Raw genomic sequence first — 18584 nt, forward strand, 5'->3', positions numbered from 1 at the left:
TTTTTATGTATATGATTCTCTTAGATGGATATACTTAGCAGGAAAAAAAAGTTTTAATGATATATATCCCATGTTTTTATTTGATATACTATCTGGATTCATAGGACTTCCCTGGTGGCTCAGATGATAAAGAATCCACCTGCGGTACAGGAGACCTGGGTTGGACCCCTGGGTCAGGAAGATCCCCTGGAGAAAGAAATGGCTGCCCACTCCAGTATTCTTGCCTGGAGAAATCAATGGACAGAGGAGCCTGGTGAGCTCCAGACCATGGGGTCGCAAAGAGCTGGACACGACAGAGCGACTAACTCTTTCACTTTTACTTATTCTTTGTCAGAAATTGCTTTTATGAAAAGTTCTAATATCAATCATTTAAATCTCAATGTGCATTTAAATTAACAGGCACCAAAGACTTGCCTATTACTTACCTATTACTTACCTATTACCTTAGAAAGTAATAGGTACCTGACTTGTTCTCCTACTGAAAAAAACTATAAGACCTGGACAAAATGATAAGGCAGGTCTTTTCAAGCACTGGGTAATAGGCAGCACACAGCCATGGTCTTTGACAGAAGGAAAACACACGGAGTGTGCTCCGTAACTGTCCCATACCTGTCCTGATTTTTCTGCTGAAGGACACTTTTGGGGGAGGAGGGGTGGTGCAAGCAGAGTGGTAGTCTTAGTTAAGCAGGGACGGTTTAGAGGTCTGGGCTGTTGAAGTACCTGAGATGGGCAGGGTAGACTATCTGAAATATCTGAATATAGGTATCTATAGATATGTGAATATCTGAAAATATGTAGCTGTGAAAAAGAGGGCCCAAGAAGTCTACATGGAAATTAACCCCGAGTCCTTGGCCAAGAGCTGAGCGGAATGATGCTGCAAGGCTTGGGCAAGTGGAGTTACAAAAAGAAAGGAGAGGAAAAAAAATGTGACAAAAATATTTGAAGATATGTTATACCAGATTTATCCAGTATCATAAAACACATCAATTTACATACCCCAAAACACCAAGCAACATAAGTATACAAAGCATATCACGCCTTTCTACATCATGATCAAACAATTTAAACTCAAAAAAGGAGGACAAAAATCTCTAAAGCAGCCAGAGGGGAAAGATGCTTTAAATATAGAGGAACAAGAATACATGTCATAAACTGACTTTTTACTAGCAATAATGGAAGCCAGAAGACAGTTCAGCAACATCTTTAAAATGCTGAAAACAAAAAATGGTCCACACTGAGTTCTATAATCAGTGAAAATATCCTTCAAAATTGAAAGAGGAGGTCTTCTTTTGTTCTTTCCCTTACCTTGGGAGAGACTACAGTTCATGAGCAAGGGCAAAACTGAAACAGAGCAGTCCCAGTGAAGTTAAACCCACTTTGACAGGATCAAACTGAGTCATGGGTTCTCTATTTGCAAGCCAAAAGAAAATGCAGCCCTCCTTGGAGGAACATAATTTCATTCTGGGTCTCTACAAATTTTTATCTATTATATCTAGCATCAAATCTAAAAGTTACAAAAAGCAAAATAAAAACCCCATAAGCAAACCAACAGAAAATAGACCCACAAATAATTTAGTTTTGATTTATCTGGGGACAGCAAAATAACTAAAATTTAAAAGTTCAAAAAATAACAGATAATTTTAACAGAGAGCTGGAACCCATGTTAGAAGTCTTATGAAAATCCTAGAACTGAGGGCAGGGGGGAAGTTAAGACTGAAATTGAGAATGGATGGGTTGAACTATCTAGAACCAGCAGAACAGTGGACTGGTAAACAAGAAGAGAAATGAATAAAAAGTATTCAGGTTAATGCACACACACACACACACACAGAGTTAAAAGGGTATAAAAATACAGAACATAAGATATAGCATAAGAATGTCTAACCTAGTTGTAATTAGATATCTAGAAGAAGAGGAGAGAGAGAATGGGACTAAGAAAATATTTCCAAATAAGAATTTTCCAAATTGCTGAAACAAATCAGACCACATATTCAAGAAATCTATAAACTTCAAGAATAAAGACAGGGAAAACCATATTTAAGCAAATCACACAAATGACTGACAAAGACAGGGAAATTATTAAAGCTGCATCAAAAGACAGACACAATAGCTTCAAGAGAGAAATCCTGATACATGACTGGCTTTTCAACAGAACCTACTGAAATCAACAGAAATCAGAAGACAGTAGAATGATATAACGGCTAAACCGGAATTCTATAATCATTGTAAAGATCCTTCAAAAATGAAGACAAAGATAGTTTCAAACAAAAGCTAAGAAAATAAGTATTAAGTCTGTTTTTTAGGCTGAAGGAAAATTATACCAGATGATATTATGAAATTGCAGAAAAGAATGGACACTGGGAAGGGTAAGTCTGTGGGAAAATATAAAATAATATTGACTGTTGAAACAACTATAATATCTTACAAGGTTTAAACCATGTAGAAGGAAAATATATAACATTAGCACAAAACTCAGGAAGGGACTCTGATTCCAGGTAAGATGGAATAAGTACAATCTGCTGTTTCTCCCACTGAGTACTGCTAGACAATGTGGAAGGATTGCAGAGAGAAGCTATTTGAGGACTCTGAAAAGTGAATGGTAGCAGTGAAGCATTCACTTTGAAAAGTGAATGGATTAAGAATCACTGACATTTTAAGTTGACTAAGTGATAAGTTTCTTTTTTGTATCTCCTCTGGTATCATGCAGCCTGGACCCAAAGCACCCAAATACTGGAGTAGGGCAGAGAGATCTCCAGGGACAGTCTCTAGAATTTTGATTCAAGGAGCCTAAAAGGAACTCCTAACATACTCAGAGAGAGTGGGGAAAATCCCATTTTCCCCCAGCCCCCAATCTCTCTCATAACTCATGCCCTAGAAAGTTGATATTGGCAGTAATGGCATTAGCAGCAGCAAGGACCCACATGTGCCTAAAACTCTTAAGAGATGGGAAAAATCCTCTCCACACTGAAGAACTTGGTACCAAGAAGGTGGGACAAAATTTCATGGCTTTTCTCCCCTTTCTCTTTCTCTCCTGCTGTGTGGCTCCAGAAGGGTATAGTCACAGGAAATATATGACAGAGTGAAATAACTAAAACCACAGTTTCTGGACAGAAGACCCAAAAGTATCTAGAAAATCACATACAGAATGAAGAGCTTGGGAAAGTAATCCCACAAAGGTATATGTGAACTCCTATGCTGACCTCCCAGGGTATGCACATGTGGATCTGACTCTAAAAATCATACTTTGAGAAAAGAACAGTGGGATATACCTCTGTCAGGCCCCAGATAAACCACTGGGCTTTACACATGGAGGCAGGCATGGAAATAGCATTACAAAACTTGAAAACTGAAATGTTAATAACACCAGAGCAAGAACCCACAGAAAGGTAAGGTGGTCAGAATTTTTGGCCTGAACCCAACTGGCTTGATTATGTGCTACAACAGGAATATCAACATTCTTCATAGGATTTAAACAAGACTTAGAGTCTCAACATTCTATTCAAAATGTCCCGGATGCCAAAAAATGACTTGACATACAAAGAACCTGTAACATTCCAAAGTGACTAGAAAAGACAGTGGACAGACACCGTTTCATAGGTGACACAGATGTTGCAGTTATCACAGACATTTGAAGCAGCTCTGATGAAAATGCTCCAAGAAGTAAAGATGAATACTTTGGAAACAAATGGACAATAGGAAACATCAGGAAAGAGACAGAAAATGGAAAAAGGACCCGCACAGAAGTTTTAGAACTGAAAGAATATGTAGTCTTCCACAGTGAGACAGTGAAATATCTCACCGAATAAGGGCAGTAGCAATATTGGAATGGCAGAAAAATGTGAGTGAACTTGAAGCCATATCAGTAGAAATTATCTAGTCATAACAGAAGGAAAAAAAAAGAGTGAAAAGAAATGAACAAAGCTTCAGGAATCTCTGAAACAATATAAACAGTCCATTGCAACAAAAAATATTTGCAGAACTAATGGCTAAAAATTTCATAAATTTGGTCAAAGGCAAAAACCTTGAGATTCAAAAACCCCAAACAGGACAAACCCAAAGAAATCCATGCCATGACACATAATAACAAAGCTACCAAAACCTAAAGAGGAAGACCAAATCTTGTATGACAATAGAGACAAGTGATACATTACTTATGAGGAACAAAGGAAAATGATGATTTGAATGACTGTAGATTTCTCATGAAAAATTGTGAAAGCAGAAAGGAATGAAACAGTCTTTTTCAAAGCTCTGAGAGAAAAGAGCTCAGTCCAGAATTCTATATCCAGTGAAAATACATTCATGAATGAAAATGAAATAAAGATACTCTCAGATGAAGGAAAAACATAAAATTAATTATCAGTAGACTTGTTTTTAAAAGAAATGGCCAAAGGAAAATTTTAAGTTAAAAGGAAAATGATCCAAGAAAGAAATTGGGAAAATCTGGTATGAAAAATAAAAGGCAAAGAAATGGTAAATAGATGGATATATATTATAAACTTCTGCTTCTCTCCAGTTCTTAAAAATATGTTTGATAGTTGAAGGCAAAAATAATAACATTGTGTGATAGTGGTTTCACTGAAATTATGATAGGCATTGCATTGAATCTATTGATTGCTTTGGGTTTGTGTTGTGTTCAGTTGCTCAGCCATATCAGGCTCTTTGTGACTCTATGGACTGTAGCCCTCCAGGCCCCTCTGTCCATGAATTTCTTCAGGCAAGAAAACTGGAGTGGGTTGCCATTTCCTTCTCCAGAGGATCTTCCTGACCCAGGGACTGAAGCCACATCTCCCGTGTTTCCTGCATTGCAGGTGTATTCCTTACCACTGATCCACCAGGGAAGCCTGTTTTGGGTAGTTGTTATAAAGCCCATTTATTTATGTCTTCTAATTCATTCATCAGTGTCTTATAGCTTTCATTGTATGTGTATCTCATCTCCTTGGCTAAATTTATTCCTAGGTATTTTATTCTCTTATGCAATTTAAAATGTAACTTTTTATTTTCCCTTTTTGATAGTTCATTATTAGTATATAGAAATGTAACTAACTTTTGTATATTGATTTTATATCCTTCAAGTGCATGGAATGCATTTATTATAATAGTTCTTTTGGTGGAGTTTTTAGCTTTCTTATATATAATATCATGTCATCTGCAAATAGATGCAAATTTCATCTTCCTTTTCAATTTGGATGGCTTTTTTCTCTTTTTTTCTTGACTATTACTCTGGCTAGCACTTCCAATGTTGAATAAAAGTGGTGAGAGTGGGAATCTTTGTCTTTTTCCTGATCTTAGAAGGTTTCTTTTTTTTAAAAAAGCCATTGAGTAAAGTGTTTGCTGAAGGCTTATAATATATGGCCTTTCTTGTGTTAAGGTATTATACATTGCTTCTAAACCCACGTGGTTGAGTATTTTTATGAGCGATGGATGTCAAATTTTGTCAAGTGCTTTTCCTGTGTCTGTTGAGATGATCATATGAGTTTATCCTTCCTTTTGTTAATGTGGTATATCACACACTGGTTTGTAGGCATTGACTGGACCATCACTGCATGCCTGGAATAAATCCTACTTGATTATGGTAGACGTTTATGGTAACAATATGGTTAATCATGTGTTGTTGAATTTGGTTAGCTAGTATTTTGTTGAGGATTTTTGCCTCTGTGTTTATCAAGAATATTGGACTATAATTTCTTTTCTTGTCATGTTCTCGTCTAGTTTTAGACATTAGGTATCAGAGTAATACTGGCCTTATAAAATGAGTTTGGAAGTGTCCTCTTTTGTATCTTTTGGGAAAAGTTTGAGAGGGATTGTTATTAATTCTATTTAAAATGTTTCATAGAATTGACCAGTGAAGCCATCTGTTCCTGACTTTTGTTTGTTGGGAATTTTTTTTTTTTATTACTAATTCCATCTCCTTTCTAGTAATAGATCTGCTCAGATTTTCTGTTTCTTCATGTTTTAGCCTTGATATGTTGTATGCTTCTAGGAACTTAAACGTTTCTTCTAAGTTGTTCAATGTTTTGGTATATGTGTGCTAAGTTGCTTCAGTCATCTCTGACTCTTTATGACTGCATGGACGGTAGCCTGCTGCGTTCCTCTGTTCATGGGGATTCTCCAGGCAAGAATACTGGATTGGGTAGCCATTCCCTTCTCCAGGGGATCCTCTTGACCCAGGGATCGAACCTGTGTCTCCTGCAGCTCCTGCATTACAGATGGATTCTTTACCACTGAGACATTGGGTAAGCCCATTTTAGTGTATAATTCTTCATAGTAGTCTTTATGATTTTTTGTATTTCTGTGGCATAAATTATGTTGTCTTCTCTTTCATTTCTGATTTTGAGTTCTCTCTTTTATTTTTGGTGAGTCCAGCTGAAGATTTGTCAATTTTGCTTATCTTTTCAAAAAACCATTTCTTAGATTCATTGATCTTTTCTTGTTGTTCGGTCGCTCAGTCAAGTCCACCTCTTTGTGACCCCATGGACTGCAGCACACCAGGCGTCTCACCATCTCCCAAAGTTTGCCCAAGTTTATGTCCATTGCATTGGTGATCTTTTCTATTATCTTTTAAAACTTTAATTCATTTCTTTCCACTTTGATCTTTGTTATTTCCTTCTATTAATTCTGGGTTTAATTTGTTCTATTTCTAGTTTCTTGAGGTATAAAGTTATATTGTTTATTTGAGACCTTTCTTGTTTCTTAATGTAGTCATTTATCACCATGAATTTCTCTCTCAGAACTGCTTTTGTTGTATCCCATTAGTTTTGATATATTTCCATTTTCATGTCTCACAATGTAGACAGCTAGGTTGCTTCCACATCTTGGCTATCGTAACTAATGCTGCTATGAACATTGAATGTTTTACAATTGAATGAATTACATGAATCTTTTCAAATTAGTGTTTTTGTTTTCTTCAGATGTATATGCAGGACTAGAATTCCTGAATCATATGGTAGTTCTATTTTTTAGTTTTTTGAGAAACACCCATACTTCCTTTCCACAGTGGCTGTACCAATTTACATTTCTACCAACAGGGACCTAGGGCTCCTTTTTCTCCCCATACTCACCAACATTTATTACTTGTTGTATTTTGACTATAGTCATTCTGACAGGTGTCAGAGGATACTTCATTGTGGTTTTTATTTGTACTTTCCTGCTGTAGTGATGTGAAGCATCTTTTCATGTGTCTGTTGGCCATCTGGCTGTAGGGTCCTGGGTCTCAGGTCTAATGCCTGTCCACTGGTGAGTGGGGCCAGTCCTGGGCCGCTGATGGCCAGGGCCATATCCAGGGTCGGCTGTGAGCTCAGGTGGTGTTCAGGCAGCCTATCTGCTGACAGATGAGCCTGTGTCCTCACCCAGTTAATTGTTTGGCCTGAGATGCCCTAGTCCTGGTGCCTACAGGCTGGGATCTGGGGCAGGGGTCCTAGGATTAATAAGGTAGAGGAAGGATTCCAAACTTGCCAGCACCAGTGTCCAGGTAGCAGAATGAGCCCCTAGGATGGCTGCTGCCACTGGCTGTGTCCCCAAGGCGAGCTTCAGTTGCCTCCTGCCTCTTTGGAAAACTCTCTCAGTCATCAGGTTTCATCAAGCTCCTTTTAAATTAGTACTTCTGCCCTGGGTCCCAGAGCATGTTAGATACTGAGTGCACTGTTTAAGGTGGAGTCTCTATTTCCCACAGCCCCCTGGGTCTCCTGGAAGTAAGTTCCACTGGCCTTCAAAGCCAGGCATTCTGGGGCTGTCTTCCCAGCATGGGCTCTCCAATCTGAGGATCCCAGTATGGGCTGGTCCCCTTCACTCCCTGGGGAGAACCGATGCGACTGTACTGATTCTCTCGGTAGTGTCACCCACCTGGGAGTATTGGTCTTAACTACACTGTGGTTCTGAGACTCCTACCCATTTCTTTGCAGTTCCTTCTTTTTCTCTTTAGTTGCATAACATCTTTTCTGGACGTTCTGGTCTTTTTCACTGATAGTATTTACATAAATACTTGTAATTTTGGTGTGCCCATGAGAGGAGGTGGGCCTCATGGTCTTTATACTCTGTTGTCTTGGCAGTGTCCCTCTTTTGCTGCTTTTAAGAATCTCTCCTTATCTTTTACCTTTTGACAGTTTAGTTATAATGTGTCTTGATGTGAGTCTTTTTGGATTCCTTTTATTTGAAACATTCTTAGGCTTCCTTGATCTTGATGTCTGTTTCCTTCCCCAGGTTAGGCAAATTTTCAGTAAATATTTCGTCCCCTTTAGGGGGGCCTAAATATTCTTTCTCATTTTTCATTTCTCCTTCTCTGTTTCCTATAATGTGAACATTGGTCCTCTTGATGTTGTCCCGCAAGTCCTTTAAGCTGTCTCCACTCTCTTTCATTCTTTTCTTCCTTTATGTTCCTCTCACTGGATGAATAAGAAGCCTGCCCTCAGGCTGAAGGGTTTAAAAGAAGCAAATAAGCCTCTTTTCGTGAAGGAGCCTCCAGTGTTTCAGCCTACTGCCTCTGCTCTATGCTCTGAGAAGCAGCCAGTGAGTCTGTGTGAGCCTGTTAAGAACTGTCTCTCCATTCACTATAGTCTTGTAGATCTCATGGATGCAAGCTTCTTGGCTTTCAAAGCTAGATTTTTTGAGGGCCCATCTTGAGTGTAGTAAGGTAAAGCAGAAGGACATGTAACATAGGAGATATTGTTGTAGCTATGGAAAAATACAACCTTCCACACTCTTCTCTCTGGGAGAAGTAGTTCACATTACTTTGCATGCACAAAACCTTCACTCTCTCCCACTCTTGTCGTATTGAATTATAGTATTGGTTTGAAGTCTAGGACCTTGTTATCAAATTAGTTGTAGTACAGATAAGTCTCTTCAGGCAGTGATTCTAAAATGTATATGAAAATGCAACAAGCTTAGAATAGTCTAATAATTTTGAAGAAGAGCCAAGTTGGGCTGTGGGCTCTCAAACTTACTTAATAAAAACTATAATCAGATCAGATCAGATCAGTCGCTCAGTCGTGTCCGACTCTTTGCGACCCCATGAATCGCAGCACGCCAGGCCTCCCTGTCCATCACCAACTCCCGGAGTTCACTCAGACTCACGTCCATCGAGTCAGTGATGCCATCCAGCCGTCTCATCCTCTGTTGTCCCCTTCTCCTCTTGCCCCCAATCCCTCCCAGAAGCAGAGTCTTTTCCAATGAGTCAACTCTTTGCATGAGGTGGCCAATGTACTGGAGTTTCAGCTTTAGCATCATTCCTTCCAAAGAAATCCCAGGGCTGATCTCCTTCACAATGGACTGGTTGGATCTCCTTGCAGTCCAAGGGACTCTCAAGAGTCTTCTCCAACACCACAGTTCAAAAGCATAATTTCTTTGGCGCTCAGCCTTCTTCACAGTCCAACTCTCACATCCATACATGACCACAGGAAAAACCATAGCCTTGACTAGACGAACCTTTGTTGGCAAAGTAACGTCTCTGCTTTTGAATATGCTATTTAGGTTGGTCATAACTTTCCTTCCAAGGAGTAAGTGTCTTTTAATTTCATGGCTGCAGTCACCATCTGCAGTGATTTTGGAGCCCAGAAAAATAAAGTCTGACACTATTTCCTCTGTTTCCCCATCTATTTCCCATGAAGTGATGGGACCGGATGCCATGATCTTCATTTTCTGAATGTTGGGCTTCAAGCCCACTTTTTCACTCTCCACTTTCACTTTCATTAAGAGGCTTTTTAGTTCCTCTTCACTTTCTGCCATAAGATGCTGTAAAGAGCAATATTGCATAGGAACCTGGAATGTCAGGTCCATGAATCAAGGCAAATTGGAAGTGGTCAAACAAGAGATGGCAAGAGTGAATGTCGACATTCTAGGAATCAGCGAACTGAAATGGACTGGAATGGGTGAATTTAACTCAGATGACCATTATATCTACTACTGCGGGCAGGAATCCCTCAGAAGAAATGGAGTAGCCATCATGGTCAACAAAAGACTCCGAAATGCAGTACTTGGATGCAGTCTCAAAAACGACAGAATGATCTCTGTTCGTTTCCAAGGCAAACCATTCAATATCACAGTAATCCAAGTCTATGCCCCAACGAGTAATGCTGAAGAAGCTGAACGGTTCTATGAAGACCTACAAGATCTTTTAGAACTAACATCCAAAAAAGATGTCCTTTTCATTATAGGGGACTGGAATGCAAAAGTAGGAAGTCAAGAAACACCTGGAGTAACAGGCAAATTTGGCCTTGGAATATGGAATGAAGCAGGGCAAAGACTAATAGAGTTTTGCCAAGAAAATGCACTGGTCATAACAAACACCCTCTTCCAACAACACAAGAGAAGACTCTATACATGGACATCACCAGATGGTCAACACCGAAATCAGATTGATTATATTCTTTGCAGCCAAAGATGGAGAAGCTCTATACAGTCAACAAAAACAAGACCAGGAGCTGACTGTGGCTCAGACCATGAACTCCTTACTGCCAAATTCAGACTTAAATTGAAGAAAGTAGGGAAAACCACTAGACCATTCAGGTATGACCTAAATCAAAAACTATAATAATTAGGGTCAAGTGATAATTGCAAGAATAGTCAAGTAGAAACAAGTTTAAAATAATAGAGTCCCTAAATGGGGCTCTACATACAGAATCAACTTGTTTTTCAGAAAAATGCAAAGCAATTTATTGGGGAAAGAAAGCTTCTTTCAAAATTTGGCACTAGAGCAAATGGATAGCTGAATGAGCAAAATTAATCTTTAACCCTACCTCGTATAATACCAAAAATAAGTATTTTTTTACATGGATCATATTTATGACATTGATCATAAATCTTGATATGAAAACTAAACAACACAATCAAGCTTCAAGAATAAAACACAGGACAACACCTTAAAGACCTTTGTATGAGCAGATATTTCTTAAACAGAACATTAAAAGCGGTGTGAGGGAAAAGAGAAACGTGTTGAACTTAATTAAGAACTTCTGTTCATCAAAATACACCATTAAGAAAGTTTGAAAAGCAAACCTCAGACTAAGAGAAGATATTTTCAATATGTATATAAAGGACTTTTGTCTTGAATATTGTAAGAATTCCTGCCAGTTAAAAAAGAAAAAGGTAGACGATCCAATTATAAAATGGGCAAAAACCTTGGATAGTCATTTCACAAAGAACATATTCAAATATCTAACAAATATAAGAACAAGAGCAAATAAAACAAAAGGAGAATGATCAGAGTTAAAGTTTTCCAGGTTATAATTTTAAGAGGAAGGCAGAGTTACTCGTTCTCCTTAGACTTTGCATCTGTTGTTATGTTAAAATTTTAAGGATAATCACTAAAAAGAATATGTAATTTACAATATGGTTGAAAAAAGAGGAGGACTTAAAAAACTCCATAGGGAATTCTCTGGTAGTCCAGTGGTTAGGATTCTGTGCTTTCACTGCCAAGGGCTCGAGTTCAATCCCTGGTCAAGGAACTACGATCCCACAAGCCCTGCAGTACAGCCAAAATAAACAAAAAACAAACAACAACAACAAAAAACAACAACTTCATAAATCAGTGAGACGAAGGAAAGGAGAAAAGCTTAATAAAAGCCAAAGGGATGCTGCTGCTGCTGCTGCTGCTAAGTCACTTCAGTCGTGTCCGACTCTGTGCGACCCCATAGATGGCAGTCCACCAGACACCGCCGTCCCTGGGATTCTCCAGGCAAGAACACTGGAGTGGGCTGCCATTTTGGTGGGAATAAATATAAATACACCAATAATCACAAGAAATGTAAATTAAACTTTCCAGTTCTTTTTAAGGACAGGATTGGCAAATTTATTTCCTTTTAGGACACAGGTTAAAAAATGAAAATATGAGAATAGTAAAGGACATATCAGGAAAATAATAGCTTCTTAAAAAGTATACCTTTACTAGTATCAGAAAAAAAATAGATTTTAATTAGAAACATTAGTTAGGGATAAAAAAAAGTTGGATCATATAATGATAAAAAATAAAATCCACCTGTAAGACAATAATTTTAATTCACCTAACATTACAGTCTCAAATCTTCATAGCAAAGATGAGCAGAAATACTAGGTTAAATTTAAAATCTTAGTGATATTTAACCCACTGCTGTCATTAACTGACTATATCATTTTTTTTTTTTTTTTGCCTTGTAACACATAATTTAAAACAACCAAAATTTTGATGCTTAAAATAATAGCCATGTGTTAGCTATTTTGTGAAGCAGAAATGTAAACAGGTTTGAGCTGGGCACGCATTTGATGGCCTCACTGTCATGTCAGTGAGTTTGCTAGAGTGAAGGATAATGGGGGCATGGTTATTTCATTATATTAAGCTATCTTGAACTTGTTGATGTGAGGGAGGATCAGAAAAGCAACAAGAGTGGAAAGCCTAAGGCACACCTAGAGCAAACCCTGAAGCCTTTGTTTCCATCCTTTTTGCTAATGTCCCATTGGCCAAAAAAAAATCAAATGGCCAATGTGGATACTGAGGGTTATGAAAGAGACTCCACATGCTTTCCCATTGCAAGGGCATAAATACAGGGAAGAAATACTAGGAAGTATTAGAAATAGTCCCCAAATTAACAAGAACATCCATTTTGACCGCTATTATTAACACTGGGACTGAGGTTCTAAAATGTTCTAAGGTAAAGAAATAAGTATAAGAAATAGGAAGAGGTCAAAATTTCATTATTTGCAAATCTATATATAGAAAACCTGAAGCAATCAGTGGGCAAAATTATTAAGATGAATAAGACAGTTCAGAATCTTGATTTGTATTTAAGATCAAGCACAGAAGTAATTATGTTTCTCAGCCAGCAATAAACAAATTCAAATGGAGTAGTAAATTACTGTTGTGCTACTAGATATTAAGGTATGTTATAAAGTCTTGGTACTTAAAACAGTGTGATATTGACAGCAAATAGATGCATGGAATAAAACATAAAACTCAGGTCCATAAGTCATTAGAAATTAGGCATAGAAATAAGTACCATTTCAAATCAAGGAGGAAAAGATTATTTTAAAATGGTGATGTGAAAATTGGCTCACTATAAGGAAAGAAATGTTACTGGATTTCTGTTTCACACTGTGCATAAAAATAATTTTCAGCTCTGTTAAGGTCTAAAACATAAAAATTAAAACTTTAAAAACAAAAAATATAGGTAAGATTTTTTAAATGTTTGGGCAACAAAGAACATCATAAACAAAAGATAAGCAGTAGACAGAAATCCAGTACATGTTACAGGTAAATGACTGATATTTCAAATATTTAAAGGAGTAAAACCCAGTAAGAAACAGTTCAGTAGAAAGATAAGCAAATGATAGTAGAAAACAATTTATAGGGAGAAAATGGCCTATAAATCTAAGAAATGCTCAGTTACACTAGTAATCAGAGCACAAAATAAAAAACAATCAATTTTATTGAATCCATCAGGTAGGAGGAAACTTAAGGACATTAATTTTAAGCATTGGCATGGCTGGTAGGTCTGTAAATTAATATAGATTCCTTCAAGAGTGTAGAATAGCAGTGATGCAGTCAGGCTCTCACCTGGAAACACATGGCATGATAACTCAAGGAGATGTGATTTGCAAAGAGACTGTTTTTGAAAGTGTGGGCAGAGAAGCTGCTACCACCCCCAGACCAGAACGGATGTGCAAGGAAGTAAAGTTTCCAGGAACCCAGGAATGAATTTTGAGATTGTCTTGAGACAAAGCCTTCAGTTGAGGGGCACAGGTAGTAGTCTCACAGGAAGTACTGCCAGGTGAATAAATATCTACACCTTACTCTCCTTCAGATATTCTGTCGCTGGATAAATTCCATCAGGAGTTGAAGGGTCCTTTGATGCATTTCATAGATTCAGCTTCCCAGGGTGGAGTGGGGTGGAGAGAGGATCTCAAGGGGGCAAACAGAAATACCCGGCAACATCAATAGTTAACGAAATAGAAATTGAAGATTTTTGTGCCTGACAACTAGCTATTCCACTGTTAAATGTAGTTAAAGAAACTTTGTCATATTTACACAAGGACACATGTACAAGTATATATAATATAATACTGTGGAGAAGAGTAAGTCCAAAATAACTCAAAATTTTATCAGTGGGGGAACAAGTAGGTAAACTGTGGGATGGAATAATATATAATGAAATATTGTAGAGCAGTTAAAAGGAATTCATTACATCTTCATGTTTTAACATGGATGTATCTGAAAACAGTGTTTATGGAAAAAGCAAATTGGGGAATGAGGTACCATAGGTACAACCCTCTATCAGTTGGGATACCTTTGACACCATTAACAGAAAACCCCAAAGGATGAGTTAATGTTTCTCATAATGTAGAGGTCAACAATTCAGAGCTGGTGCAGCTGCCCCAGGATCTATACTAGGAGGATTCTTGCACTGTTCTTAGTGTGGGGCTCCATCTGTGGCTTTCAGGGATTTGGGAACAGCCTCATATCTGTGCTTAAAATGAAATCATTTCACAATGTTTATCAATTCAGTTGGCCCAGATTTTTACCATGTCTTTAGTATTCATTTTCAAGTAGACATAAAGTAGGTAAATATTTTGAACATCAGTGAAGTTAATAAATGGCTGAAAAAATGTGTCCCTCTCAGGTCGATAAACTGGTGGCCCTCATGCTCTGTAAACCATTTCTGGGAGAAGAGGTCCTCTTTGTTGCTTGAGCTGAACATGTATTAGGGTGTCATTATCAAGCTGACAGTCTGACCAGGACTGAATTACATATCTCCTCAGTTTTCATCTATGGATGATAAGAATGCAAACTCTAGCTCTCACCATCATCACAAGAGGGTTTAATAAACTTGGCTTTATAGACAAATGGTTTCCGCTTTTGAGCATAGTACCACCTGTTAAAAGGGAAGATGGGAAATGGAATCTTAAATAATTTATCTGCTTGGTTTATTAAATGTTGTCTTGTGGATTGTGAATGTACCTGTGTTAGCTTAGACAATTTAAGTATTTTTAATTATATGTCACTATTTTTTTTTTTCCGGCCCCCTTATATGTCACTATTTTTAATTATATGTCACAAAAATCTGGTCCTGGCAATATAAAGATTTGATTTTTGGTACAAGTCACTTGTAGTGAATGCTTTATGATAAATTTTAACAGAAATTATACTGGCTACCATTTATTTGATGTATGCTATATATCATGCATTGTAGAAAACCCTTTATATTGCCTTACTTCATTAGTCCTTATAACAACCTTACCGGTTTAAATAAGTCTATTAAAATATAGGTTTTTTAAAATTAGCCAAATGACTGGCATAAACACCCAATTAAAGCAATTATTTTTAATCTGATTACTATTCTTATGTTATGGATGAAGAACCAGAGAGTTGGAGATTTTTGGTAGTGTTCTAAAAGTTGTACGGGTAGTTAAGAGGCAGAGCTGAAACTGGAACTGTCTGTTTAGTCACAAGTCTGCATTAACTATAAAACTCTACAGTCCCTTGTATGTTACTCCATTTAACATTTCAACAACTCTAGTTCAGAATGAGCTTTATTTTTCAGATTAGGAAACTAAGTTCTGGAGAAGAAGTTATTAACAATGATAATACATTTCATGATTTATGCAAGGCTCTGCTGGTCAGTTGACAGAATTGGGATCCCTGGAAAGCAAACATGAAGTGAATGAAGATTAGCGTACAGGACATTTATTAGGGAGAGCTCTGGGGAGGAAAACCTGTGCAAGGGAAGGGAAGGAAGCAGGACTGGGTAGAGGGAGAAGATGGACTGTGACAGTCTTTAAAAATATTCATTTAGCTGTGCTGTGTCTTGGTTGTTGCATGTGGGATCTAGTTCCCTGACTAGGAACTGAACCCCGGCCCCCTGCGTTAGGAGCACAGAGTCTTAGCCACTGGACCACCAGGCAAGTCCCTGTGATGTAGTGTTGATGAAGGCCTCAGCCAACCCCACAAGGAGCCCTGAAAGTGGGATGGTCCTTTGGAGTTAATCTTGATTTGGGATACTGCTGCTGCTAAGTCGCTTCAGTCGTCGACTCTGTGCGACCCCATAGACCGCAGCCCACCAGGCCCCGCCGTCCCTGGGATTCTCCAGGCAAGAACACTGCAGTGAGTTGCCATTTCCTCCTCCAATGCATGAAAGTGAAAAGTGAAAGGGAAGTCGCTCAGTCGTGTCCAACTCTTAGCGACCCCATGGACTGCAGCCTTCCAGGCTCCTCCGTCCATGGGATTTTCTAGATAAGAGTACTGGAGTGGGGTACCATTGCCTTCAAGCGTCCTTGAAATTGGGGCTTTTAAAGCCCTATGTTGATTAGTCATTGCTGGGAGTAGGACATGCTTTTGGGAAGGCATCTTTCATTAGCAGAGAAAACTTCTAAAGAGGCCTTTCTGCTAGCTGCATTCTCAGTCGCTGTGGGAATAAGTTCTTTATTCTTAAAGAGCAATCTGGGAGTTACATCATGGCATATACTTCAGGAAACTAAACTTTATTAACAACAAAATGCATAATTTTTCTTTCATTCTATGATGCTATTCCTATTTTATCTACAAACTGACTGAACTTTCATGCTAACTCTAATCTTTCATTTCTACATTTTAAGTCCAATTTTCATTCACCACAGCTAACCCCAGTGTTAATGTAATATTGCCACTAACATGACAACTATAGTTCTACCACTAACTATAGTTAATTGTTCTATTACCAGTAACTGGATGGTTAATAGTACTACTACCAAATATTCTAGGTATCTGATTTTAATACTTTACATTGATGGCACAGGAAATTGAATATATGTAACTCCAAAAATTGGTTTAGCACAATGAATCTTAAATCCGTAAGTAGAAGCTTACTCTGTTAATACTTATTTATTTGGCTGTGCTGGGTCTCAGTTGAGGCACACGGGATCTTTTGCTGTGGCATGTGAACTCTTGAATTGTGGCATGTGGGATCTAGTTCCTGACCAGGGACTGAACCTGGGCCCCTTGCGTTGGGAGCATGAGGTTTAGCCACTTAACGCTAGGGAAGTCCCGCTTACTTTAAATATAGTCTATATCTCTTCTAAAAGATTTCACACACTGGCACTTAGCCAGTTTTCCCTTTGTTGCTGTTTTTCTTTTTTTTGTAGGAAGGCACTGACTGAGGTTGAGTGAGCCCTTCTCCCGTAAGATAAGTGAATCTATCACGACCTGAGAATTCCACAGGGCATTCTCAACTGTGGAAATTAAAGACAAAATGCTCAACCACACCCTTTTCATGAAACAGTTTTACAAAGTGGCTTTTTTTTTTTTTTTTAAGCTTATGTCTTTAAGACAGTAACCTCATTGTCTCTGTTAATAGCAAAAAGTATTTGAGTTTTTTGATCTCATATAAAACATGTAATATATGGGCATATTACTGTCTTATACATACTAAGCACTTAGTAATTGTTTAATGAATTGAAATGTAATTACTAGTAATTTCCCCAAAATTTATTATAAAATATTGGCAATAACCCAATGTTAAGATCAATTCTCTTATCAGATCTCTGGACGAGAAATCAAAAGCAAAACCACTTATGAGGGGTTCAATGTGTCTAGGAAGCACTGATTCTCTTACATAAAGTCCCTATGATTTTATTCTAATTTCAGAACTCCAAACTGGCCCTATTAACAAGGAGGCATTGTTCTGATTCATTTAGTCTTTAGAACCTGTTTTACAGATGAGGAAACCAAGACTGAGAATGTACAAGGTAATGCAACAGGGCTAGGAACACAGGCTACCTTCTGCTTTACCTCATTGTCAACAGAAAAGTGAAGGCTTGAGAGGAAAGAGGCAGCATGTAACACTAGGCAGACTTCAAAAGGAAAGAAAAGAAAGATGGATAAAGTGTTAGAAAGATTCCAGGAAGGAAGACAATTCATGGAAACAATTATGAAAGATTAGTTGTGAAGAGAAAGGTGAATAATACTGCCTTCTAGAGATAAGTCCAGAGATGGTGACACTTCCAAAAATGGCATTTTATTTACTCTCTCCCCCAAACTGTTATGCAGTATTAAAAATTTGTTCACTTTGTTTAGACTATTGATAGGATAATCTGAATTTATAGGTAGAGAAATATAATAATAGAGCATAGCTCAAATAGTTTAGAATTACTTTCTTTAATAACTAACAAATGTGTCACATAAGTCCAGTATAACATTTTTATTGGCACTTGAAATAAATGTATTACTCACTAGTGGATGTGCCAAAAAGAAAATCCCCACCCTATTTCCACCCCCACAGAGCTACAAATGATTATTTATTAAGCAGTGACAGAGTGACTTGGAGTGCAAATCAGAAGTCATCGTGGTTATCTGTGTTCTTAAAGATTAACTTTTGGATAATGTTAGGATAAATAAAAAAGGTTGTCAGTGTAAAAAGTCACATTAAAAAACAAACTCAATTTCAATTCTGGTGCTTGAAATTGTAGCTGGCTTCATTAGACTTTTATATATCCTGTTTCCTATATTTAATGCATATAATTAATTATGGTATTAGCTTAAATACCTTCCACAGGAAAGTTTTCAAAATTTAGAGTGTAGCCTTGCTTTACCCATCATTTATCTACTCATAATGTTTCCTGGTCAAACCGAGGTGGTCTCTCTCTTTTGCTTC

Source organism: Bos mutus, chromosome 4 (genome assembly GCF_027580195.1).
Source record: "Bos mutus isolate GX-2022 chromosome 4, NWIPB_WYAK_1.1, whole genome shotgun sequence".
In the NCBI taxonomy this organism is placed as follows: domain Eukaryota; kingdom Metazoa; phylum Chordata; class Mammalia; order Artiodactyla; family Bovidae; genus Bos; species Bos mutus.